The sequence below is a fragment of the Condylura cristata genome, unplaced genomic scaffold (assembly GCF_000260355.1).
Source record: "Condylura cristata isolate star-nosed mole 26May11 unplaced genomic scaffold, ConCri1.0 scaffold00016, whole genome shotgun sequence".
In the NCBI taxonomy this organism is placed as follows: Eukaryota; Metazoa; Chordata; class Mammalia; order Eulipotyphla; family Talpidae; genus Condylura; species Condylura cristata.
The window spans coordinates 26,573,549-26,600,609 of NW_004567117.1; positions in this window are offsets into that span (position 1 = coordinate 26,573,549).

The following is a 27,061-nucleotide window of genomic DNA, read 5'->3' on the forward strand; positions in this document are numbered from 1 at the left end:
GTCCACCTTTTCTTCTAGCTTTTTTATGGTTTTGGGTCTTATGTCTAGTTCTTGAACCCATTTCAAGTTGGTTTTTGTGCATGATGCAAGGTAGTAATCTAGTTTCATTTTTTTTTTATTGCATGTAGCAGCCCAGTTTTCCCAGCACCATTTGTTAAACAAATTTTCTCTGTTGCGTTGCATATTCTTTGCCCCTTTGTCAAAGATTAGCTGCCTAATAATAGAAATAATAAAATAATGGAATAATGGTGCAAGCACATAATAGATGTGGAAGTGATTTTGTTCCTGCTTGCCACATGCCAGAAGCCAATGTCAAAGGTAGGGATTGAATCTCACAATGCATGCTTTACTCAGATTTGCCAGCAGATCTGACAAATGCCGAACATCGTATCCCCCTAAAATAGTTCTAACACCTCATTCTATAATCGTAGGAAAAGCCATGACATATCAAGTGGATACATTCTATTTAAAATAATTCCCAATCACCTTGACTTTTTAAAAGAGCTACTGCTTGAAAATAAAGAATAAAAGGGATTGCCTCATTTCTGTTGTTGGCTTTGCCATCCCAATCAGATTTAACAGTAAGAAAACTACAGCATCCCTTGAAAGAAGGAATAATGAGTGCAGTTCTTGGTGATTTTAATCACTTTTTAGCTGTTTTCCTGAGAGCCCCATCTGCCCTTCCAGTCCATCTGCTGGTTGTTAACACTTAGTCAGTCACTTGACAAATCCAAAATCTGAACTGAGAAGGGGGTGGGGGACGTGAGATCATAGTTTCTGATGATTAGATGTAGAGATTGACACACACACACACAGGCACTCACAGACACACATACATACCAATGTGTGTGTGTGTGTGTGTGTTAGTATGTGGGTACACACACTTCCCCCACCCCCCGCCCCCAAGATGCTTCTGTTTAAACATAGCCTTTGTAGGTCCTGGAGTCAATTTGGTCCAGGGATATAATGACAGAAAGGCATTGTGTTAGGGAAAACAAATAGAAGTTGGTTATGCTTTTCACTAGGCATTCTTTTTGCTCAAAAATCAACTTTCCTTTGTGATGGAAGTTGATAAGTTTGTTTCTTTGTTAACTGAAAGTTCATTATTTGAGGTGGTTACAATTTATTAGAAGAAAATGCCTACATTCATAGTTACTTTTTCAATAGCTTTGCTTGAAGGAGAAGATAATTATTCTCATCTAGCATGTTCTTCCGGTTTGAAAGTTTACTAGAAGTTTAGATGATTGCAGCAGCAAATCTTCATAAAAATTCAAATATAAATACCTGAGAAGATAATAAATTGTGTGGAAAATAATCATAGGTAATTATTTTTTAAAAAATATTAATGTTTTTGGCCTTTTGCTGGTATAGTAGAAATGTGTGTGTGTGGGGGGGGTGGGGGATGAGAACAATTTACCAGATATAAAGCAGGGAGCAGAAAAGGAAGATTTATTGAAATATACTGCTAAGGGGAGCAGCAGGCAAGACAGGAGAGGTCTGCTACACCATATGTGGGTCACCTCCATGGCCACGATAGAACTCAGGCTGCAGTGATGATAGAGATAAGGCTTAACCCCTAGGCGGACAGGACTTTCCCCACAGGTATTTCTTTAATTTGGACTAAGATTATGATATGATATTAGATAACACAAAGTTGGACTTCATTGCTGGACATAGTGTCAAGATTAAGCAGATTAGCTCTTCTCTGGAATATCAATGGTGAGATAACATTAGATAGTATTATACTTTGATCTAATGACCACATTAAAGAGGAATTTTATAAATAGCCAGAGTTCAGAAAGAGGCCTAAAGGATGATTGGGTTATGGAAACAATGTTAAATGAAAACAATAGAGAAATATTTGGCTAGGTAGTAAAACATGCAAAGACTGAATAAAGGCTACACTACCGGTTAGGCTTAGTTTGTGTCACTTCAAGAAAGAATTAAGATCCTCGGACAATACTGGAAGGCAGATTTTGTCTTAGTATAAATTATCAAGTACTTCTTAAAGTAAATCTGCCAGTAGTAGGATGTTTAAATATTTTAATTAAAGGCATGGATGGTTGTGATAAGCAGATTAGATATATATTTTAAGGAAAGATGTCCTTTACATTTCATCTTAGGGATGCTAAGATAAGAAATTATCAAAATGCATCAGTAAATTATGTGAATTTTCTAAGAGAAATATACAATAGTTAATTTTTTAATGCTGTGCTTTAGAGCAGGAATCAAATATTAAAACATGTGCATCAACTGTATACGACTTTGGAAGACTGTATACTATCTAGTTAAGAAGATAGGATATCACAAAGTGTTTAGTAGAGTCAGACAGAAGTGCATGGGTAAGACATGGGAAGGGAAATATGTGATAATAGAAACGGTCATTATAAAGTAGATGAATAATGGAACTGTAAATAGACATGCTGTGATCAGAAATGTTTGTCCAGATTAGGGGTATTTGGTGAGAGTTGTGACTATAATTCTGGAAAGATGATTAGGACTAGATGATATTGTTTGAGGCATATTTTGGAGTTAGGTTGTTTTTTTTTGAGAACCATTTTGTACCTTTGGACAGAAAAATGGTGTCTTGAAAATGGCATTGAAGAGAAGAAATCTGAATGTGCTTGAATAAGAAAAATCTGCAAGCAGTGAGCACAGTGAAATAGATTGCACTCTTGGAGAAGAATAGAGTTCTTGTGATGGCAAATATGCTGGAGGTGGCTTCAACACTTCAGGCATCAACAATTGCCTTGACACTCATTTAGCAACTTGTCTATGTCAAATAATGAGAGTAACCACTTTAGAGCCTTTAGCAACCTAGCAACCACAGAACCATAACAGTGTTGTTTATCATTTCCTTGTCCAGACTAATGATGCATGGTTCTGTTGTTTCTCAGACTGAATTGGAAAAAGAAATCTGTTGGAATACACAGGAATATTAAAAAATTCCAGGACATACAAAGTTATTAGTCCCCTAAGTCTGATACCTTCCTTCATTGTTTTTGGGAATTGTCAAAAAATGCATGTCTTTCTTCTCCACTGTACTTAGGAACTTGGTAGTTTACAAGGTCGGAGATAATTTTTTTTTCCCTATACCCATTTTAATTCCTGAGGAAAAGTAAGTAAATAAATTTAAATGTAATTACATTTAAATTAGCTGTGGAGCTACAAATGCCAGTAATGGTTAATATCTAGCTTGTTATTTTCAAGCTTGAACAAATGAAAACCCTAACTATGATGTAACTTTTCCTTGCTTTGAAAACATTTCTCCCTATTTGGTTAAATTCTCTATATTTATAGCTTCCTCTCATAGATTGAGTGAGGGTAAACATGAATGATGATAAATGGTGCATTTTGAAACTCCTGAGTCCTATTTTTCTCTGTATGACCTGCCAGCAATATTAATGCCTGGTTAACTTCATTCTAATAAGTATTCTCCATCGTTCAAATTAATTTTGTTGTAATGTTTGTTTAATTATAGCACTTAAATTTTATAGTTGGTTATTCAAAGTGCAAGCTTGTTTGATTTTAATTTAAAAAGGAGAAAGAACATTTATAGTGCAATTGACTTCTCTTATAGTCATTGTGATTACATAGCAAGGTAATTGGTGTGATGCAATTTCCAAAAGGTCCAGTGGCCTAACTAGATTTCTCTTCTATATTGCCTCTTATGATAACTGAAATACTGTTATAAATCATTCATCAATTCATTTCTATCCACAGAAATTTACTAATTATTTTGGTTATTTTATGTGTTTTACTTGGAAGTTGGAGGTGGTGAGATAGGCGTGGGCACACACTATTGATAGAGACCCTTGTGTTGAGTAACTCACATTGTATAGGGACCATGGAAATGTAAATGTTCAAATAAAATAGAATGCAATCAGCTGAGTAAGAGACTTACAGGAAGAGTAGAAAGGCAGTATACAGAAAGAATTGCCTCACTCTGCTTTGAAGCTGGAAGATTTCTCAGACAAGGGTGGGAGGAGACCATGAAGTAGTAGCAGGAAAGTAATCCCTTACTCTCTAAGGGATTAGTAAGTCAGAGGCACACAGTAGTGGTAGAAACAGGTATATTTAATGAATAGCAAATGGCTTTTTGTGGAGATCGAAAACAAGAAGAATAGAGGACAGGGGCATAGGATAGAAAGATTGAGGCCAACTTGTAGAAGTCTTGAATATCATGCTGTCATAAGTGTGTTTTAAATGAAGGAAGAGAAAGATACTCCTAGAAAAAATGAAAGAATCAAACGTGTAAGCTCAACTGAGCAACAAAATTGGGTGTCACAGGAAGGGTTTCACTCAGCATCTACTGAGCGCGTGGTCAGGTAAGAAAAATTAGAGGACTTGATGGTTGAAGGTCATCTTTGACAAACTTTTTCAGGAGCTGATTCTAGTTCACAGGTTTGTAATATTGTTATATTTCCAGCCAAGTGCTTGGGAAACCTGAACATTGGTGTATCGATGCTATCAGCATCTGGAAGACAAGATTGGCTCATTAAACCCTATTGCATCATAGGAAGTCAATCAGGATTTGGGACACTGAAATAATTCAATATGCTCAGCTTGCTTTGACTGATTTCTATTGCTACTGGGCCTTTGAGGTGTTCACTGTGTTGGGAAAGAATTGTGGGGTTTTGATGTAAATTTCATTGTTACAGAACTATTAGCAAACAGAAATTGAAAGATTCTAATGCCCTTTACATTTGATAGTGCATTTCCAGAATTTCATGGAGAAGATGAAAAGTCACTAACAACAATATATTTGATATGGCATCTAGGTGTAGGAACAATTTAGTATGAATAAGATAAATGTGGTGCATCTCTGAGAGTACTCTATTTTGCCAAAGGTCTAAATTGGTATCAGTTTTGTACATTGAAGCCCTTTAAATTTTCATTTGAAGTAGGAAGAATGGAATAAGATAATGTGTATGAAAAGCCTTGTAAACATCAAGAATTACTATAACACATTAGTACCATTTTTTTGTTTGTGAGACAAATATCACGTGCCCTGTCTAACACATATGTGCTAGAAGTTGTCAATCTCAAACTTAAATAAAAACAGGATTCATAGCCCATATTTTAAAAATCAAGTTTATTTTTATTATAAAAGTAATGCCTGCTTATTATAGAGAATTTACTACATTAAAAAATAGACCCCAAAAGTGGTGTTTCTGTCACTCAAAGCCAACACTTTCTGATGTGTTTTTCTTTTTGGATTTCCTGTGAAAATGTGTAGTTTGTTTGTTTTTCATAGTTGTAACCATACTTTATATTATGTTGAATTCTGACTTTGTCATTTGATATTGTAACATAAGGAATTCTTCTTATTATTTTAACCTTAAAGATCATTTTCAGTAACTTCATAAAATTCTAGCCGTTGAATATGTCATAGTTTGCTTATGAGCCTCATGAAAAATTTAAGGTTCTGTGATTTCTGTCATTATGACTTACTGTCTTGTTAGATTATTTTAATGTATTCCTATGTTAGGGTAGAACTTTACAAGCAAAAAATTCAGATGAGGTGGATAGTAACACAAAGGATATGAAAGTAAAACCCAATATAGACCTGTCCTGGTTATCTTGATAATGTAGTCATTTCTCTCTTAAGTGGAATTATATAGATTAGGAATTCACAACCTGTAAAGGGCCAGATAGTAAACTTCTGCCTTTGCAGATCTTAATGGCTTCTGTGTAAAGGCGGCCATAAATACTATGTAAATGATTGGTGTGACTGTTCCAATACAACTTTATTTATAAAAATAAGCATTGGATTGAATTTGACCCCTAGTAGTAGTTTGACACTTGCACTTGCTTATGATGCTGTTATCTATATGCTGAATAATCTGTTTAGTACTCAAAATGAGGACTCCAGACCAGGCAGACTTGGTGTTTAAAGGTATAAGGATCAAAAGGTACATACAGTGAAGGCCTTGTTAGCATTTTCCACAGAAGAGTGTAATTTAGATGTGGGGCCTTATTCCTAGCTTTAGTCTATATGACAGATACTTAATAGGCTTTTTATACGCCAGTTACATTTTTAAGTGTTTTTAATAAACTTAGTCAGTGAAATTAGTAAACTGTTGACTTTGTCTTATGTCAGGTTTTCTCATTCTCTTCAGTATTTTGAAAATCTTCCATCCTCTTTTTGTACACTATTTGGTTTTCCTCTTTTTTCTGAACTGAGGCTTTTAGGAGAGGATAGTATAGAACATTTACACCAACTGTTGTAGAAGTGTGAGGAGGTAGTATCTTGTGACATACTTTCCCATTACTGGAGATTTGGAATAATCTTGGTTCCTAATTTTCACTAACAGTGCTTGATCAGATGGATGGTTTCTACCACCCATTGTAAACCAGAATCACCTTGGGGATTTTTAAAATATCTATTTTTAACCTAACTTTCAGGCTGGATTCTAAGTGTCTGTGTTTATTACCAAGTTTGATAAATTCTCTTAAAGAAATCCTAGTGGTGTGTAGGTACAGATACTTTATTTCATTGGACTGGCATATGGTATGGGGTACCAGTTTTTTTGTTTTTTTTTTTAAGCTTCTTTGGTGTTTCTACTGGGCAGTACTGAACTTTCCAAAAACTAGTCATTGTTTGCAGATTAGTTTCTAAGAATTTCCAGGCACAGTTTTTATCCTGTTACTAAGAATCCTCCATTTCACCTATCAACTCAAGGTAGTGCCATGGAATATCACTTTTTAAGCTGTGACTAGTGATGGTTATACATAGTCAAGTTGAAGTAGTTAATTTCTGGGCATATCAAAACTTGTCCAAATGATTTTGAGATTGTTCCATAATTTTTTAGAGCCTAAATAAATGGCTCTGAAAAATATCTGGAGCTAATAGAATCCATTATTGAACTCAAGACCTTACTAAAATCAATGTAAATGTAGTATGTTACATAGTGATTGTTGTGTCTTGAGACCATATTTAAGAGCAATGTCCACTGTTGACTACTTAAAACTGAATCCAGTAAGAAGACTTGTGTGCTTTGTGTTTATATATTTAATACTAGAAGGTTCAGAGATCACTCTGTCAAAACTTAATTTATATACTACATTGGTATAAGAAAGGTACTATTCTATGCTGTGGATGATACCAAACTGAAGAAAATAAAATTCTTGCCTTGAATAATTTATAATGTTACTTGATGATAAAATGTAAACATGAAACATAAGGTAGTAAATGACAAGTGCCAACTGTCAACATGAATTCAGAACAGCAAGGCTGATCTGTGTACAAATGGTAATGAGAGATGGCTTAGCTACAACAAAGCTATCTTCTACCATAGACTAGACAAGAACACCTGGAATGCTTACAAATGCAGATAACTAGGACATCCAGGCCACCAGCCATTATCTCTGTACTGAGTCCTGGGAATCTGCCTATTAAACGCTGTTCACGTGTTGACAATGTATATGAAGCTTGAGTATTGTAGACTCAATAGATGTGCTGTGAGTTAGGTCTTAAAAGGCTGGAGTTCTGTACTATAATAGTTTTCATTTATTGAATTCTGGATAGTGTTTTTAATGGTACAAGTGTACTATCTCATTTAACTGCCTTTCCCCACCCTCACTCTTAAATATAATGAGGCTTTATTATTGCTGTTATGATTTGACATATGAGGAAATTGAAGCACAGGGAACTTTAGCATTTTATCCAAGTTCACACAGAGTCAAGGTATACATCAGGCAGTTTGACTCAATCCCTGTACTATTAGCTTTATCTCAAAGCAAGATGGGAGAATATACATATGAGCATATGCATGAATCACATTTAAAAACAATTAAAATCATCTGGTATTAACTGATTTTATTGAGATTTTGTTAAAGGCAATAAAGAATTTTTTTGGTCTAGTCCCTAGGCACAGAAGGGAGTCCAGCTGAGCCTGGAGTATATTTAGTGATGGAGGAGACAGGAGAGACTGATGCTACCCATATGACCAGCTTTGATACAGTCACAATGTGTGAACCCAGATGTAAGCAACTAGATGAGAACAACTTAATTAGCCTTTCTTTTCCTTCTTTTAGGCTGGAAGTTTGCTTCAGAGAGTAGACAGTATTTTGGAGGTATCACTGCCTGGAACAAATACCTTGTTTTTGTCCATTGTGGGAAGCAATGAGGGGGTGGTAAAGGTGGAGTAGGAACAGATGGTGAGGGGGCGGAGCTGCAGCGTGGGGCAGAAGAGGCGCTGGAACTGTGCCAGCTGGGTCAGCAGGGCCTTCTTGTGCCATGGAGTTACCAGCAGCCCTAGCCCTAGCCACATTAGCCATTTCTGACCAGGCAAATGCATCAAAGGAGAGACAGAACCTATCAATCTGTAGTGGACATGTTAACACCTCATGGATTTGTAAGGACCCCTCTGTGTTCTTGGATATTACAACTGATCTCTCAAGGAAACCATTCTCAACAATGAAGGACAATGAACTTCCATATAAAATATGAAACATTTCAAAGAGAAATTAGTGAACATGATATCTGGTGTTGGCTGCTTATTTCATCTTTTCTACTCAGGCACGTGCATATGTGTTCTCTATAGTCCTACATTTTAAAAGTAAAGGTTATTTTTATTTTAGTATTTTAGATCAGGAAACAACTGCCATTAGAAAGATAATTTGTTCCTCACAGTTTGCAAGAGGAGGGGGCACTCCATGGCATGGAGTTGGGGGAGGTACACACAGGGAGACCAATAAAATGATGGTTGAGAATCACTGAACCTCTGAACACCACAGCAGAATGTGGAATTGAATCAGTTCTTGGTTTGTCTCAAGTGATGACATGAGTGAAAAGGTATAGCTGACCACCCACCACCCACATTTCATGCCAGCGTGCTGTTCTATCCTTTTCTTTGAATAGGGTACAGTTGGAAGAGCTTGGCTAAACTCCAGACATCTGATTTCCTCTTAATGGATGCTCCAAGTTGTCACTGCTTGAGTTCTCTGATGATAAACATTTATTTTGAATACTAGAGAGCTAGTGCAATCTGGCTTGTTTGGATCACAATGCATTTTACTAACTTCAGACAGTAATTTTTAGGTCCTGTAAAATTATTAAGGCTCTGAAAGAGTCACATTTTTGTGTGTAGTGCTCTACTGTGATATTAAAGGAAAATTAAATGACTAGGATGTCATTTATGAATTGTGAATCCTGAAGTATCTCACATCACATTCTTTAAGAATGTTAAGTGTTTTCTATCTGTAAGTTTAACTACCAGGTTACCTTAAGGATAATTTTTGTAAAATAAACTACGAATGTTGTGATGTGGGGTTCCTTCTAGAAATTCTAATTTATGTTCTAATTCAAAAGAAATGCATATATTGTAGAAAATATGGACGATTAAATCCCAAAGATGATTATTACATTTCTAAAAATTTGAAATGTATAATTTCTGATATAAAATATTTGTATAGAGGCCCTCCCTGGTGGCGCAGCCAGTTAAAGCAGAGCACTAAGAAGCTTAAGCCACTTCCACATGAGTTCGATTCCCTCCTGCCCCGGAGGAGATCCACATGGCGTGGCAGACCTCTCCTGACCCGCCTGCTGCTCCCCTCAGCAGTGTACTTCATAGATCTGCCTGTTCTGCTCCCAACTCTGTCCCTGGTGAATCCTCTCACCCTCCACATCTCTGGCCTCTACCCCAGTTCTGTATGAATAAATAAATCTTAAAAAAAATAAAATGAAATATTTTATAGAAACAGTCATTCCATGGTGACCCACTTTTTGTATCTTTTTAATATGTCATGAGGATGTTTTCGTATCTGAAATAGTGACTGCATGATAATGGTTAATATTTTATATGTTTTCACTAAGATTTATTTATGCTCTATTTTGGGATTTTTAAGTTACTAAATATGTTAATTTCTTTAGGCTAAATTACTAGACCTGGGAATGAAAAGTAAAAGAAAATTTTTATTTTTCACTCTTATTACATGAGGCACAAATGACTTGCCGAGAAATTGCTTTTGTTTTAATACTTTTTTATAAAGATTTATTTATTTATGCATGCTGAATTGGGGTACTATCCAGCGATGCAGGGGATGAGAGTATTCATCAGATACAGAGTGGGGAGCAGAACGGGTAGCAGGCGGGTCACAAGAGGTCTGCCACGCCATGTGGGTCACCTCCCTGGCCGCGATAGCTTCATAGTGCTATGCTTGAACCCATTGTACTACCAAGGGAGGGCCACCATTTCATACTCTTTACAAGTGTAAGAGTAAAATTTTGAGAGGTAAGAGATTTATTCCTTGTTTGATTGTACGTATCAGTTATTACTCATAAGTGCTAATATTTTTGTCATAGTTCTATTGTTAGCTTATTTTACTTCTTTACTATAATGCCTGTCTACATGTTTGGCATTTTGTTTCTTGGTGGTCTTACACACTTTTTCTACTTCCTAGAACTAACAATATCACACTTACTGTAGCAAATGCCCTGCTATTGACCCACCTCTATTGACCTATGGTTTATGCTACTGACCTACCTCTGCCATCAGGTCCATGCAAGGTCTTGTGCACCTGCAGGCACCTCAGGTGTCTGCCTCTGTTCCAGGGATTCTCCAAAGGTTTGCAGCCTACTTGTATGAGGGGTTAATCCACACGCACTAGCGGGTAGGCGGCCATGCTTAGCCTCCCCAGATTAGATGGTTGATTCTCCATGTGTGGAGTAGTACGTGCTTTTGCTGCTTTGCAAAAATCTCCAGTCAGCATTCTTTCTGGATGTTTCTCTCAGGATTTTCAGTTTGAAATATTTTATGACTCCAGCAGACATACTTTACTGAGAATTGAGTATCACTTGCTGACTCAGCTTCCCCAACAAAGTTAAAACCATTGGTTTTATCAGACTGAATCATGTTCTGCCTTAGTTGGTGGAATAGGCCTGATCTGTGGTATTCTATAAGACTGTACAAGTCAGTGACTAAATTAGGTGGCCTGGAGTCTGGGTAGAGGATGAACAGCTTTGGCATCAAAGATAATCTTGAAATGTAGTTTTCGTACCCATTAGCTGTTTGTCCTTGGATAATGTGCTTAACTTCTCTAAATCATATTTTTCTCACCTACTAACTGGAGAGGTAAAATAATCTTCCCTGGAGAGGAAACATTTAGGGAATGCATGAAATATCAAATGTAATATGTATTGGAACATCTGACATAATATATGAACTCATAAAATAGAATTTTAAAACAATTACTCAGCAATTTTCCTTTTTCTCCCTGTAGCATGCATCTATTTTTCCTTCTCCATAAAATCATTTAAACCATCATACAAAATGACATTTTTTCATCTAAAAAAGATTCTCACATAAGCTCTACTTTCCCCTTGAGATGCTACCCATTTGATGCCCCCTTCCCCACTCACTATAACATTCTTAAAAAAGGAGCCTATATTTTCTTCTCTATTTCTCCCTTATTGAGCTATCAATTACATGTCATAAAATTTCACGCATTTTACATACACAGCTCAATGATTTTAGTGAATAAATATTCACAGGATGATGCTTTTGAATGATATAGAAGGTGTTCCTGTTGCCTTCCCAGCTCATGCAGATTCCTTTAAATAGATCTGAGTCTGCCTCCCAGTTCCAGTGACATTTGCTGCCTACAGCTGGCACTTGTGACCTTGAGCTACTCCTGCGTGCTAGAGATACCTTGTATCTATGGAGAACAAGAAGTGCTTGAGAATTTATCTCATCTTCCCCATATGAAATTCAGGTCATCATAGCTAGTGACTGGAAGCAGTGTTAGTACCAAGCCCTAACCCCTTCATTTCAGGGTGGGACAAACTCTGAGGTGTTATTTATGCTCTAGCGCTACCCAAGGATCAGCTCTGAGGTAGAGATGTGCTTGAATCCTTGCTCTTCCTTATCCAGATTCCCTTTATCCTTTACTGCTTTTTCTTGGGACACTTACTAAATCACTCTACTTAAATCCTTTGCAGTGGGCCAGCTTGTGGGTAGACATGACCTTGACAGATGGTCACAGGTCAGAACTTGCCAGAGCCATGGGAGGATTTATTTTGCAGGCCTGGGAGGAGCAAGCAGTCATCACAGCAGGCCTGGAAGCAAAGCTGGAGTCAGAATCAAACATGACATCTTGATATGCATGATCTTAGGGAGAGATGGGAAGGCCAGGTTCTGTGATAGTGTGAACTATTCCCTGCACTGTGACTGGAACTGAGGCCTCTGCCACTGCTTGTTATCCAGCTCTGCGTTCTTTTCCCTGATTCATCATTTTTGTTTTTAGGGTCATGTCTAGTCACTTATGTAAATTGCTCTGCCCTTTACTACCCAAACTTGTGTTTGTATTTGTATTCCTGAGGCCATGATTTTGGTGATCTGTGGAGAGACAGGAGACCTCCTCAACTAAAGTGTTCTCTTCAATATGACCTTTAGAGTTACCAAGTTTGATAAACTGAAGAGTAATCAGGGAGCTATTGAGTTCATCCTTATGTTACATGAGATAGATTGGAAGAGGCAGAGCACTCCTGGGAGAATCACACCTGTGAGGGAGGTAGAGAAAGTGGTTTGGATATTGCCATCTCATAACTCTTGAGGGTATCCTACTATAGCTCAGTAGGGTCATGTAGAGTAGAGGTAGGTTTAAGACGTTTTGTTGAACACAGTGAGAAAGTAGACTTTTTGAATAATGCCAGTGAGATTGAATGGATGGGTAAATGAGTTAAGAATCATGGGGAAGTACTTCTGCTATTTTATTGTTACCATTTTCTATCTCTTGAGTTGTACCCAACAGTATCGTCACTGGATTTGATACTTTAGGGAGTTTATATCTTTATTTTTCTGTACTGTTCTGTTTGCATTTGACAGTTATTCATCATATCCTTATTGGTGTCACACTAGCATCTTATATTTGTAAATTATCAACATTAATCTGTCTGATTGTCAGATAATGATCACTTTTAAGGGTCAAATTTATAACCAATCTTTGTTATCTTAATTGGACCTCTCCTTTTAAAAAAATAAAATAAAATTCCCCCATTTGCTGTGAATTACAGGTGTATTTAATGGTGAGAGGTAAGACAGATCATACGTCACAACACCGACACCCACACCCAAAAGGAGGTGGGTGGCAATGTTCAAGTCTCTCAGTATTTGATGGTTAATTCTATTGTTCAGACCACTGTCCTTAACAGTTCAAAAAGAGGTTCCATGTGTAGGAGGTAAAAACGTGTCTGTGACAAGGCACTGGGACTGGTAAGTTACACATCAGAGCTGGTTTGAATGAGTCACAGGATTTAATAAAGAAAACCAGCCTCATACCCACCACCTGTTTGACAGTGTCTTCTCTGATATTTTCCCTGCTGTGCTTCAGATGGCTGAGAAGTTACTACTCCAGCTTGCAGGGTTGCAGGGCTGGTCACACTTGCCTGTGTGGTCAGGGCCTCGATGACACCTTGACAGACTGATAGCAGTGATGAGCAAGGGTCTTCTGAGCTCCAATTGTCCTTTTCATGTCAAAGCATCTTTCTGGATTCTACAGAATATTGTGAAGGGGCGGCAATTCCTGACAAGGTCAGAGCCAAGGGGAGTGAGAAAATGTATCTTGTCATTGCAGTTGTACAAATAAAGAGCCTTGAAATGTCCATGTCCTCATTAGTGGTGCAGGAGATCAGAAGGCTCCAGCTGCTTCCTCGGGAGCCTCGGCTCTGCCCTCCGCTTGTTTAGTTGTGTTGTTGTCTTCGAGAGACCAGGATCTCTGCCTGAGGGCATCCACTCTCTGTTACTGTCCTTCATTCCTCTCGGCCATCATCCCCAACATGGTCTGGACTTTTGAACTGTACTTGTGAAGGTATATAGGTGAAATAGCAGAAATAGGTTTTGAAAATCAGGGAAAAATGGAGCAAGGTCATGTACATTTTTGGTGCCTCCTTTGCTGTATATTCTTTCAACACTTTACATATGTTAGCTCATGAATTACTTTCCCCAGTATTTTTGGCAAATAAACTATGATAAATCCATTTTCCATAACCCCATTATACAAGGTATTTCTGAACACAGATCCTCGTGTCCTGTCCGTTCTCTGGTTTCCCCTGTACTTGTGTCTGACAGTTTCTCAAAGAGGGACTCCCTGCCTGGGACTCAGGAAACTTTGTGGTGGGAAGCTTTGCATTGTAGTGAGCAGCAGATGAACCTAGAATTAGGAAATTTGGGTGGAATTCCAGCACAGAATTATGAATAGTGTGACACTGGTTAAGATAAATCTTTGAGCAGTAGCTCATGTAAAATACTCAGGAAGTTAAAACTGCCTGTTGCCTTTGTTTTAGGGCCATTGCCTGGAAAATGAGGACTATTTGATTCCTGAAAAAACTGGGCTCAGAGATGTTTTCATGCTTAGACCTTGGCCTTCAGTGGGATGGTGAGGGGAGTTAAACTGCATGTTGACTTTCCCCATGTTGGGAGGTAACCTGTTCGCAAATGACTGAGGACCCCATGGCATCCTTTGATTGTCTTATACAAATTTAATTTTATACTTCTTTGTGTTTATATTTAGTAAGTCAGTATGATGCTTTTTTTTATAATACCGAAAATAATGTCTTCTGCAGTATGAAAAGAAACTGAGGTCACATTTCTGAAAACATTGTAAACACACTTCAAGAAGTCTATAAATATAGTATCTCAATAAAACCTAACAGAAATGTAAAGATTACATCATTGTTATTAGAAAGGATACAGTGGTTCTGGTTAATGGAAAAAAAGGAAGGTACAAGTAAGTGCATCCAGTATACTTCAAAGATGATGCAAACTGAAATTGTGGGAATTGCAGTTCTAACTCTTTGATTTGCATTCAAGTTTAACTTCTGCCATGGATCGTACATTTGGTCAAGGCTCATTGTGCTGAAGGAGCTTAACCAGTGGGGAAGAAGCCCTTGTGTGCATAAGCTCCTTCTTGGTTTCCCCAAGTTATTCCAAAGAATTCAATACTACATGTAACACTGAATCTTAACAGCCACTGTTTTGATGTCAGACTGAGAATTATCTCTAGCTGCATAATGACAGTGCCTGGCATGCTCACTCTGTGCTAGAGTCTGTTTTTTACATTGTGTATTACTTCACTTAATTTTCAGACAGCTCCATGAGATGGATACTGAGGTTTGTTCTCATTTTCTAGGAGACGAAAGTCTAGAATAGACAAGTAATTTGCTTAAAGTCGTGTTGCTAACTTAACCCGATGAGCCACTGTATGTGTGTGGTTAATACTGCTCCTCTGTCTTAAGATAAATTATTGGAATATTTTATTTTTGATTTTGATCATCAACAGATAGTAGAGTTGAAGAAAGTAATAGTTAAAAATGGGTAGTTTCTCTTGAAAAAGAAAGTTGTAATGCAGTATTAAATTCTTCCTTGGCTCATCATCCATTTCAGAGTATTATGAATAAACATGGGACCGTAATCTCTTGTTCATCATGCTGAAATCTAAAACCCAAAAACACAACAAATTTGTAAATTTGTGACAAAATAATTTGCTAGTCAATGGCAGTGGCAGAGATTGATCAAAGAAAGGAGCTGAGAGAGGGGAAAAAAAAAAAAAAAGCAAATGCCCAGTTGAGAAAAATTACAGAAAAACACTGATGAGGTAAGTTTCTTTTTTTTATGTAGAAGGCTGAGCATCATGTTTTTCTCTGGAATTTTTAAGTCAGGTGTTCTTAAGGAGTATATTTATTCTCTCCTCCACTGCTCTTCTAGTCTGTATACCCTGGCATCACGTCTCCTCAGGGAGCCCCTCAGGATATGCATGTGGTCTCTCTGGTAGACTTTGTTTCAATCGTGTTTTTAGTTGGGATCCATAGCTTTGCTTCACACACAGGCACAGTCTGTGTATAAAATTCCTGACTTTATATATGACTTGTACAATGAGCTAGATTATGAGCCCAGATATGTGTTGTTTCTGTGTAAGCTGCATAAAAAAAAGAATGAACATATTATTTCATGAGAACCCATAGGATTAGTGGTCTTTGGCTCCATGTATGTCTTCATTTTGATAAGTGTAACTTCTATTTAGGCATTATAGATTAAGAATGAGAGTGAATACTAAGATGATATCGACATCACTTTATTTTCATATGCACATGGCAAGGAGACAGATAATCCAGAAACTCTTGAAGTATAGACTGGCTCCCCGATATAGGTGCTTTGGAAACATAGATCCCAAGTTCTGAACTGAATTAATAATCTCAGATCTTTGCCAATAGTTCTGAGTTTGTTTATAAAGGTTTTATCCTTTCAGCTTCTTTTGTAAAACTGAAAGATTAAGCTATTTGAACTCTAAATAGCTGTTTTACTATTGTAAAACAAAGAGTTTAGAACGGATCTGTTAGTCATTAGCAAAATTAGAATAAATCTCTACACAACAACTTTATCACTACCTTGATTTGCCTGGGGCAAACTGATGCCTTTTGTTCTGGAATAACTAACAACTGAACCCCTTTGATTCACCAAAAGGTCTCAGTTCAGATGCTACTTTACATAGTCACCCTAATGATAGCAAACATTATTCCAGACTCTTTGCATTCCTCTCAAATGTTCTATAAATAAGGGTAACTTGGGAAACTTTACTGAATCCCATGTTGAGTTTGTTCTCTTTCCCTTCCTGCCCTGACGGGTGATAAATAAGTAAAACAAATGGCCTCTCAGGACCAGTTGTCAACTTCGCTCCTCTCCAGCCCCAATTTGAGGTGGTTTTTGTGCCTTTTACCATCACTCAGGGCTTGAAAGCTGATAGATTTCTGGTTTTTTCCTTGAAACATGACATGATGAATAAGACTGCTTTACTGCAATGGCCAAGGGAGAGAAGAGTAAAGAGGAACTGTCCTATACAACAGGAAATTATTTAACAGGATTGGTCTTTTGCACAGGGAGAAGTTGGGTTTCATATAGATTTTAGGAGTTCAGAGAAATTTTCTTCTTATATTTGTGATAGAATACTCATGAACCTTTCTTGAAATAAGAATAAAACAACTTCTGCAATGAGATAATTAAATTATAAACAATTCTGGGAGTGGGAATTCATTGACTTCCAAACTGAACCTCTATCCACAACAATATAGATACCATAAAAACAAATAGAGTGCTTATATTTGGGGTGGGACCATTTCCTCTGTGCTCTGGGCTCTTAAGGAACCCATCTGAAATACTGTAACTAATTCTAGGAACTGCTTTAAGTAAGTATTAAAAATGCCCATATCAAAATGTGACTATTTATATCTCTGTTAAGGTGTATTTATTTTAGTTTTCTATCTTATCCGCCTGCTGTCTCATAGCCCAACAGATCTCAGTACAATGACAAGAAAATTAGAAACAAGGATTGCCATAGTACAAAGAAGTCATTCTATACCTCTCTTTATACACTTCTTCTGGATTGATGAATAATTAGCAAGCAGCAGACATATTGACTATAAAAAGAGTCCAAAAGCACAGAAGGGAGAAACTTGGCATGACTAACTTTCCACATGACTTTAGAATCCTTCAATAACTAAGACAAGGAAGGTGAAAGTTGGGGATCGAGGGGAAGTTCACCAAGGCAATGACAACGAGCAAAGGTATACAGACTTGAGCTCTGCTCTTTGCTGAAAAGAGATAAGGTCTTAATAATACAGTGAAGGAAATGCCTTTACTGAGAGATGTTTGCATGTCACTGTCTTTTTTTAAAAAAACAACCTGTACTCAGAGTTCTGGGCTAAATCAAGCTTTTGCCAAAGAGACTTACTTGGGGTGGGTGGTTTTTGCTCCCCTATAGGAGATTAGAGAAAGAATGAGAATGTTATTTTAGAACTTGAAATACAAGAAGTAGGTTGCCTTATATATGTGGTGGAGTTAGAATGGGTATTCTGGGAGCAACGAGAATGTGCTCTAACCTGGCATTCATAACTTCCCTTGACCATTGTGATATATTTTGAATCTGTCCACTTTCCTCTCAATTCTATTGCCACAGCTCTGTGCTTGCTGAGCACTTAACATATAATAGCACTTAATACTCATAAAACTCCAGGAGGGAAATGCTATGCACATTTTATAGGATATGAAAGTGAAGCTTAGACAGGTTAAGTAAATGCTCAAGATCATATAGCATGCATGCTAGAGAGCAGGATCAAGCTGAAGTTAAATCTTCCAAGCCCACACACTCTCTATGCCTCACATTTATATTATTTATTTTTTTCTGCTAACTTTAGACTTTTGAAAATGTTGCCAAAAAAAAAAAAAATTCCTGTATCCCCTTCACCTGAATTTCTGAAATGATATCATTTGTCAATTTGTCTTACTATTTTGTTCTCTCTGGATTATGAACATGATGCCTCTTTACCTCTAGATATGTTAGTGTTTCCTAAAATCTTGAATACATAGTCATAGTACAGTCATTCAAGTCAGGACATTAATATTGTAATAGTACTAGTAGCTGATACATGAACATTTCTCAAATTTTACTTTCTGTAACAATAATACCCTTTTAGTCAAGGAATATTCTGGACCACGTGTCCCATTCCATTCTCATGTTACTTTTGACTCTTTTAATTTGGGTCAATTCCATAGTTGTTTTACTTGATATTAACTTAAGATTTATAAACATCCAATTACTCTGCAGACTGTCTCCCTGTTTGGATTTGTTTGATGTGTTCTCAGAACTGGATTCAGGTTCTGCGTTGGAGTAGGAGCACAGATGTGACCTTGGACTCTTTGTGCATTACATCAGGATGCACATGACAGGGGCCTGTCCCAGTAGGACTGTAACAGGTACAGGTTTCATGGACTCTGCCCCCACTCCAGATCCTGGAACTACAACTCCTGTCAAGCTCACTGAGACGTAAGGGTGGAGCTGAGTAGCCAGGTTAGGATGAAACTGAACATGTGGGCTCCAGGGCTCTCTCTCTTGGCCTAGTGGCTCTAGGCTGATCATTTGGCTCTTGATCAGTTTTCATTGTGCTATTGGAGTCCAAATCAGCAGAACTGGTAGGATATTCTAGTTAACTTGTACTTCTCTCTCTCTTTCCTTGGGTTGTTCCTTTCCCTTTCCCTTTGTAAATAAACCCATTATTGAACCTTTGTGTGTGTGTGTGTGTGTGTCTGCAGTACCATTGAATCTTAAGCGTGTGGGTGAGGACCCACAGACAACCAGAGACAATATGAATTGGGTTGCCCTGTAAAAGGACTAGTGTTCACTTTGATCACTAGGTCAAGATAGTGTCTTGGTGATTTCACTCTAAAGTGATGACTGATAAGTTAAAATAGGATTTATTCTGAGTCAAGATTGAGGATTCAGCCAGAAGAAAACAGGTTGGGGGAAAGGGACCCAAATCAGTTGTCTCCTCCCTACTACTCCAGGTAGAATCTAATGAACACTGTCGTGGAGTAGGTGGGGCTTCTCAGTGGGGCGGAAAAAAAGACGAGGACTATTGTGCATTGAGACAAGCACATTACAGGAAAAGGTGTTCATATTTGTGGACTTATGTTAATTTCGAGATATACATGCTTTAAATTCAGGTGTCATTATTGGTGTGAAAATGCAACCTCTCTCTGAAGAAGGCAAGAATTTTCAGCAACAAAATTTTTTCACCATGAAATATTTGTTTGGGTTTTATGCAACAGGACTTCAGAGGTGTGGGTTTCAAGTTTCCAGAGGGAAATGTATTGGTTTCTGCTGATAGATGGCAATAGGACTACTGTGGCACTCCTCACAGCAACTTTTCTTGATCTGCTGACCCACTGTCTGCAAGACTATTTTTCCTTTCCTTCCTATTTTCCTTCTTGATTTTTTTTTCACAGTTACTATTTTTGCCATTATATTCAGTAATTATCTTGTTAGAAATATTTGAAATATATATCTAAAATGCCCGGTACTGCTCGAATTTCACCCACTTGTGACCATCCACTGATTCTTCTCTGAATCAACGATGATGATGATTTGCAAATGTTAACTTTCTAACTCCAACATTATTTATATATTTATTAGGCATTCTATAAAGAAGAACCAACTATCTCTTTTCTTTCCTTTCTTCCTAGCTTTCTCCCCTGGTATAATGAGCAGACTCATGGAGCCTGCAATGTTGATGGGTTTCTGTATGATGGTTCCCTACACTAACAAGCAATCCTCAGTTTCCAGCAGGGTGTTTCCAAATTTAACTCAATTCTAGCACTAACTACCCAAAGATTGTGTCAGATTCTACCATTTAAGGCTCAAATTCCAAAGACCACCCTCCACTCATAAGCCAACTCACGGCCCCAGGCAAGCCCATGCTTCTGGTCAACTGAGCACTCACCAGGGTGCCCACAGTCCCCCTCCTCATAGTTCAAGTGCCTATCACAGGTTCTAGATTATTTGTGCTTATGACTGGCTATAAATTAGAGGTTCTTGGGACAACCACCTCAGGTTCAGTTAATTTGCTAGAGCAGCTCACAGAACTCAGGAAAACTTTTACACACTAGAATACCAAATTATTACAAAAGATACTAAAGGATATGAATTAACAGCCAGATGGAAAGAAACATAGGGCAAGGTCTGGGGAAAAGGCATGCAGTTCAATGCTTTGTCTAGGTACTCTGTATTCCCTAAGTCCTCACATATTCACTGTTCTGGAAAATCTCTGAATTCTCTTGTTCTTTGGAATTCAGGAAATGTGATTGGTGGTCCTACTCTATTTATATTGGTTTCCCAGGCAACCAACTCCTATTCTTCGGTGCTTTCTAGAGGTTATCTTCATTAACACAGACCCAGTTTCCATGAAAGAATACAGGTCCCCTTCATAACTATATGAAAATAGTCTTTCTTTGAATACATCTATACTTTCAGAATATTCTATTTTACTATGGCATTTTTTCCAGCCTTAGGGCAGGAATCAGCCATCCTAGAGGAGCTCTTGTTTTTCATAGTGAAGAATGTTTTTGATAACTGTTTTGGGGCATTAGGATTGTGGAATTATATTCACACCACTGCAGCAACTCTGTGTTCTAAGTACATGTCTTTCTTCTGGACTTTGTGATACCACATTGATGATGTCCTTGCATCTAACCACTATAGGTTAGGTTGATGTTTTCACATTATACCATGACTTCTCTTCTCTCCCCACCCAAAATGTTGCTATGTAAAATAAACTATGATTAAAAGATCTTTCCATAATATTCCTTAGCAATACAAACCAAAAAATCCTTAACATGCCACTCCAGTCTCTTCCACTATGTTCTCTCATTTAATCTATATCTTCCATGCTCATTGGTCTTTCTTTTGCTTTCTTGAAAGTCCCAGGTTCCTCTAAGTTCAAGGATCTGCCTCTATCTACCATTCTGTCTGAAACACTCACTCACAACATTCCATCCAGACTCCAGTCCTCAGATTGCAGCTTAACATGCTAGAGAATGTAAGCTTGATGGGCCTCCCACCAAACTGATTTTTTTAAAATCTCAGTTTGTAATTAAATGCTTAATACTGTAATTTGTCATTTCTTTGAATTAGTTTCTGCTCTCCACTGGAGGCTTCATTTTTTGCCAAAATATCCTTTGAAACTAGGAAAGGTTCTGACTTATAATAGGAGTTTCTTGTATTTGGTGAATGAAATATATACTGTGCATATCTAGGAATTGATTTATTTCTTCTACATTAGAAATGCCCAATCTTAGTTACTTATTTATGAATTTCTTAATTGTCTTTAAACAACTAGGTAGTTAAAGAAACATTTTTTGATATAATTTTAAAATGAATAGAAGGAAATTTGATGTCGTAATAAGGCTACAGACACTAAACAGACATTTTGTCTTAAAATGATACTGATATTTTAAGTGACAGATCTTTGAGAAAATTATTAGTAGTTTTAAAATTATTTCTATAATGCAAATAACTGTGCTCTCTCAAACATAGATGAGGATACTACTTTTCCTGTCAATGATATTAGATTCTCAGAATTATTGTTAGAAAGATTTAAGTAGTATTTTGAGTCAATTGCACCTTAACCAATAGTATAATATCCTAAGCAACAGCAGGAATCAACAATTATTATGATCTCTCTAGGTGTATAATTTCTCCCATGATAAGTAGATGTAGGTTTATATCTATCCTTTCGGGCTTGATCTATTCATTCAAACTGCCCCAGTGCCCAGCATATGCTGTCATCCTGTCAATTCAATTTCACCTTAAAATTTGTATGAGGACAGAGTAGCAAACAGGTTATACTATTGTACTATAAAGACTTTTAAAAAGACATCTTATGCTATGCTGTCCCTTTCTAAGGACTTTTAATTTTCTTCTAGACTAATTTTTAATAAACTTGCATTCCACAGGTGAGAAATTAAAATCCATCTAAGAGGTAATTAAAATATCAGGGAACATTATTCATTTTTACAAGTATCCTGAATTTCCCTGGCAAATGACCAAATTTTACACTTTTAAAACAGAAGAATAGAGATGGAGTTAGTAAAGTAAAATGTGCATTGGTGATGGAAGTTACACATAAGTATAATAATCATAAGAAAGACAATACAGCTTTACTTACCGGTCAATAACATTGGTCGGATTACACTTAGGTTTTGTGAAAAACCTGGCTTAATAGCAAAATAACATCTGATGAAGACAAATTAAAGGTCAGCAGTATGTTTTTATTTGTTCCTAGGCATCGTGAGTGGGTTTTGGTAAGAATAAATTATTCTCCCTGAAATCAAAGTATTCCCCAAACTTATATAGGAGGTGAGTATGACTTCTCATTTCCAGTATTTAGAATTACTGTTAACTTCAGACACTAAAATTGTCAGCTTACCATTATGTACTATGCATGTTAAGTGGCATAAAATGTGCTAACATTTGGGGCAAACATCAATACTTTTTATGTTTATACATTCAGCTATTTAAGGCCCAAAATAATTTGGACCATTTCTAGTGCCCCAGAAGATCCTTCCATGTTACTTTTCAGTTGGTAGCCCCCTCACCCCACACCCCATCTACATTACCCCTTTCTGGCTATTATCCTATAATGGAATTGTTTGGACACAAAGGAAATCGTCTTATACTTCTCTGGGTTGTTCTTGGGTTGATCAGTAGTCTAAATAACATCAGCAGGGTTAGAAAAGGAAAAATGAGTTTAATCTCATACATTTGGAGAATTTACATGGCTGTGAATTTTAATGGATAATATAGTGGTCCAGGGATGTTTATTCTGTATTTAGGGAGCTAAGGCATCAAGGAGAAATAAGAGACTTCATAGGTAGACCAGAGGGAGTTTTATTTCCTACTTACTCAGAGAGTAAAAATGAAATTCTAAGGGATCAAATAGTCATTAATAAGCCTGCAACTGGATGAGACCCATGAAACTACACTCTTCTAGGTCATGAAAGGGGGAGCAGTGTTGGCTTCTCTGATGAAGTAAAAAGCAGAAGCTAAGGACATGATAATTTAATAGAAAGGGGGTGAAGAATTAAGATTAGAAGCCTCCCCTAGTCTTCAGGAACCACACTACTCTCAAAACAATATAGTTTACATCCTCTACGTAGTGGTCGTAGATCTGGAGTCTCACAGGTCCTTAATTGACTTCCACTTTCCAAAACAAAGTGACTGGAAGCCTACTCTGGCCAATCAAGAAAAGTCTATCTGGCCCTTTTGAATGAGACTTTACCCACAGAATCATACATTTTACCTCTTTTTGTGTTTTAGTTTCTCTAATTCAGCATATTATCTATAAAAGTCTTCCATGCTGTTTAAGTATGTTACATATTTGAAATATTCAAGTGTATGAAAATGGACATTTACTTGTCCATTTTGGTTGATTACCATCTAGATCATTTCCTGTTTTTCATTACATTAGATAAATCTGAATTTTATTATAGATGTGTCATTTGTTGGCAAAATTAGTTTCCCTTGGGTGTATTTATAAGAGTGGATTTTCTGTGTCAAAGGGTAAGATAATGTTTTGTTTAGTAGATACCACCAATCTTCCAAACTGGCTAAATCTTTTTACATTCCTATGAGAGTTCCAGTAATTTTAATTCTTGCTAAATTTGGTGTTGGCATTTCAATTTTTATTTTGTTGCATATGTAATTATTATTTTTTTTTTGTCACTTGAATTTTGACTTTCTCATGGTGTGTGACTCATTGTCATCCTGAGTTTTAGTATCATCTTCTTCATAACTGTTCCTGGTACTCCTCTTTAAAGTTGCTTTGCTCAACATGCTTCTTGCCGTGCATTCTACCTAAACCACTACCTTAGTGTTTTCCGCCCCCCACCCCCACCGGCACTACTAGCTTTTATTTGAATATACTGTAAAATAAAGAAGGATAACTAAAAGGTATAAATATTATCACTCTTTATTTAATTAAACGGTCACATAATGCATAGATATGTGGAATACACATGTACATATGTAGAATTTATGTGTATATGTAGACTAAAAACATACATAACACATGTATCTACATATCTATACTTCATGCAGTAGCACCTGCTATAACGTCAATTTGAGGTTACTGGAAAGAGTTAAGATGATATTATTTAAATACAGCTAAGTAGAACAAGAGGTGCCTAGATTTTCTATCACTAATTCAAAAACTCATCACCATGAGCCTAGTGAAAAAAGGTGGAGTTAATTTGGCATTCTCAGTTCTGGTAGTGAAGTTAGAAAAAAATGTAATTGACAGTGAAGTCTAGAGTATATTAACTAGGATATATATAGGCGGTGGGAAATTTCATCAGTTATAGCTCATGGGGAACCAAGAATCTAAACCAGAGTAACACATTTTTGTCAGACTTTCTTGTTGGGCATTGTCTTTGTGTCCACATTTGCTTTATGTCTCAGTTAGGGGAGCCTATTGAACATGATTGATTTTGTCTCTGTAGACTGGGGATCTTAAAGAGCCCTTGCAACATCTTAATGGCCCTGAATTCTCAGTGTTCTGTACTAAAGATAGAGACAGAAAATGAGAAGTTCACACTGAATCCATAATGATGTGAAGATTTCCACTATATTTTTTAGTAAAACTGTTCCATTTGGTTATCTTGCTTACTGCTTTCTCTTCACCCAGTGAAATGGGAAAAAAAAAGAAAAAGAAAAAAGTTTGTGAACTTTATTTATTGTCATTCCAGTTAATTGAGACTTCTAAATCTTTGCTAATAAATGCACTGTACCAAAATGGGAGGCAAACTTGAAAGAAGATAAAAATAATTAAATCACACAAGCATACACAAAATAGGTATTTTTTAAATCATTGTTCAGTGACACCTACTTAGTTTACTTAAAAAAAAAAAACAATTTGAAACTAATCTAAGCCTAAATATGGGAAATAGTATTAATAATGCTGATCTCAGATAATTGTGATAATCACATAAGTTATACGTCAAAGATGTGTGCCCTGTCAAACCTATAAGCAACATCACTACCTGGAAGGGTTAAATACAAAGAAACATGAGGTGCATGCAGGAGTGGGCTATGTTCTTAATGCGCTCTTCTAATCAGAAGTATGGAGGTGAGATGCTATATCTTTTAGTGTTCAGGTACTCAAAGTCAGATGTGTTGTTTGTCTAATAGGTAACAGCTGGGCTCACCTTCCAAATTTTTATCCTAATTGCTTTGGTTATCATAGAGAAATGGAAACTCACCTATTTAGGACTTATATCTGATGAGGGAAACATTATCTTTATGTTATCTGATTAAGCATAATTTGAGCGAGAAAAACTATCAATCAGTGACTTGTAAGGGCTGGGGGAAACCCCTAGGTTATGCTTATAGCCTGAAAAAGATGAAGTGCTGAAGTGTGCAGATTTTCAGGAAAAGGGAGAGGAAGATTTGGTTCACTGGAAACAATGTTGGCCTGGAAATCTGGAAGCAAGAAGGAAGTGGGTGACCTTGGCAAAAGGGTGCCCCTCCTTTGGATGATGTGTGAGATGAGTGGGTGGGCTTTACACTCTCTATCCTTGTCTGATCTCCCAGTACTTACTGCCCTTGTGATACCTTATTGCCCATCCACTAAAATCTAGCAGAAAAGAATTTAAAGGCATTCCCAACTGGTAGAAATAATGGATGGGGTTTCCACTATAAAGGGGACAGACGTTTTAAGTTAAAGCAATGAAGCACTAGCTGTAGAACTCCAGGCATTAATCAACAGCTGGGAAATGATTTTGGAAGCACAAAGGACTTTCTGGTAGCTCACAGTCATAGCTGGGATGTAGATTCCTTCTATGCTATCATCTAACATGAGTGGGAAAGTAAATATGAGAGATACAGTGAGCCTGGGTGCTTAATCACAGTGTACAGGCCCCACATGGAAGTCACAAAGCCAGATCAACAATAGGGGGAGAAAACCTCATCTTGCAGTCTTGTTTCTGTGGTCATATCCCAACTTCCCCTCAGTGGTTTTCAGAACACTTAATTTAAACTAATTATCCCATTTTTTAAAGTTCACTATACTTTAATTAAATAGAATTGTTCAATTCTGGAGAGAAAGGGATTGGCGTAGGTATAGTATCTGGACCCCTTAGGAGCTTGCTAGAAATGCAGAGTTTCAGGCCCACTTAAGAGTCACAAAATCCGTTTTTAACAAGATCCCTAGGTAATGTGTATGCACACGGATTGTGAGAAGCACTGAATTCATATATTGGGACGTTTATTCCCAGTAATTAAAATCCCTGGTGAGTGTCACCAAAGGCACTTCCCCTCATTTAGGCAGTTCTTCTTGCAATGCTATTTTCATCCTCTGGCTACTAATATACAGTTGTCAGATCCCTTGGGTCCACTCTGAATCACTGTGGAGCCCAGCTATACATATTTAGTTCTTTTAATGTTTGCTCATAAATCAAGACCTGCATTCCCTTAATCAATCCACTGACTCTCCGCTGAATTTGCAGCAATTTGTCAACATCTTTCTATATCTGAGAAGCTCTAGGCCTGAATGTAATTTTCTATGAGGGGACACAGGTATTATTTACAGGATTTAAAAGTCCTTTAAGAAATGTGATCAAGGCTAATAATCAAACAAAGTGAAGACAGTGTCTGTGCAAAGAATAAACAATCAGTTAGAAATCCATTCACTAGCAGCATCATCGTCGTGGTTATCAGTGTCATAATTCAAAGACAG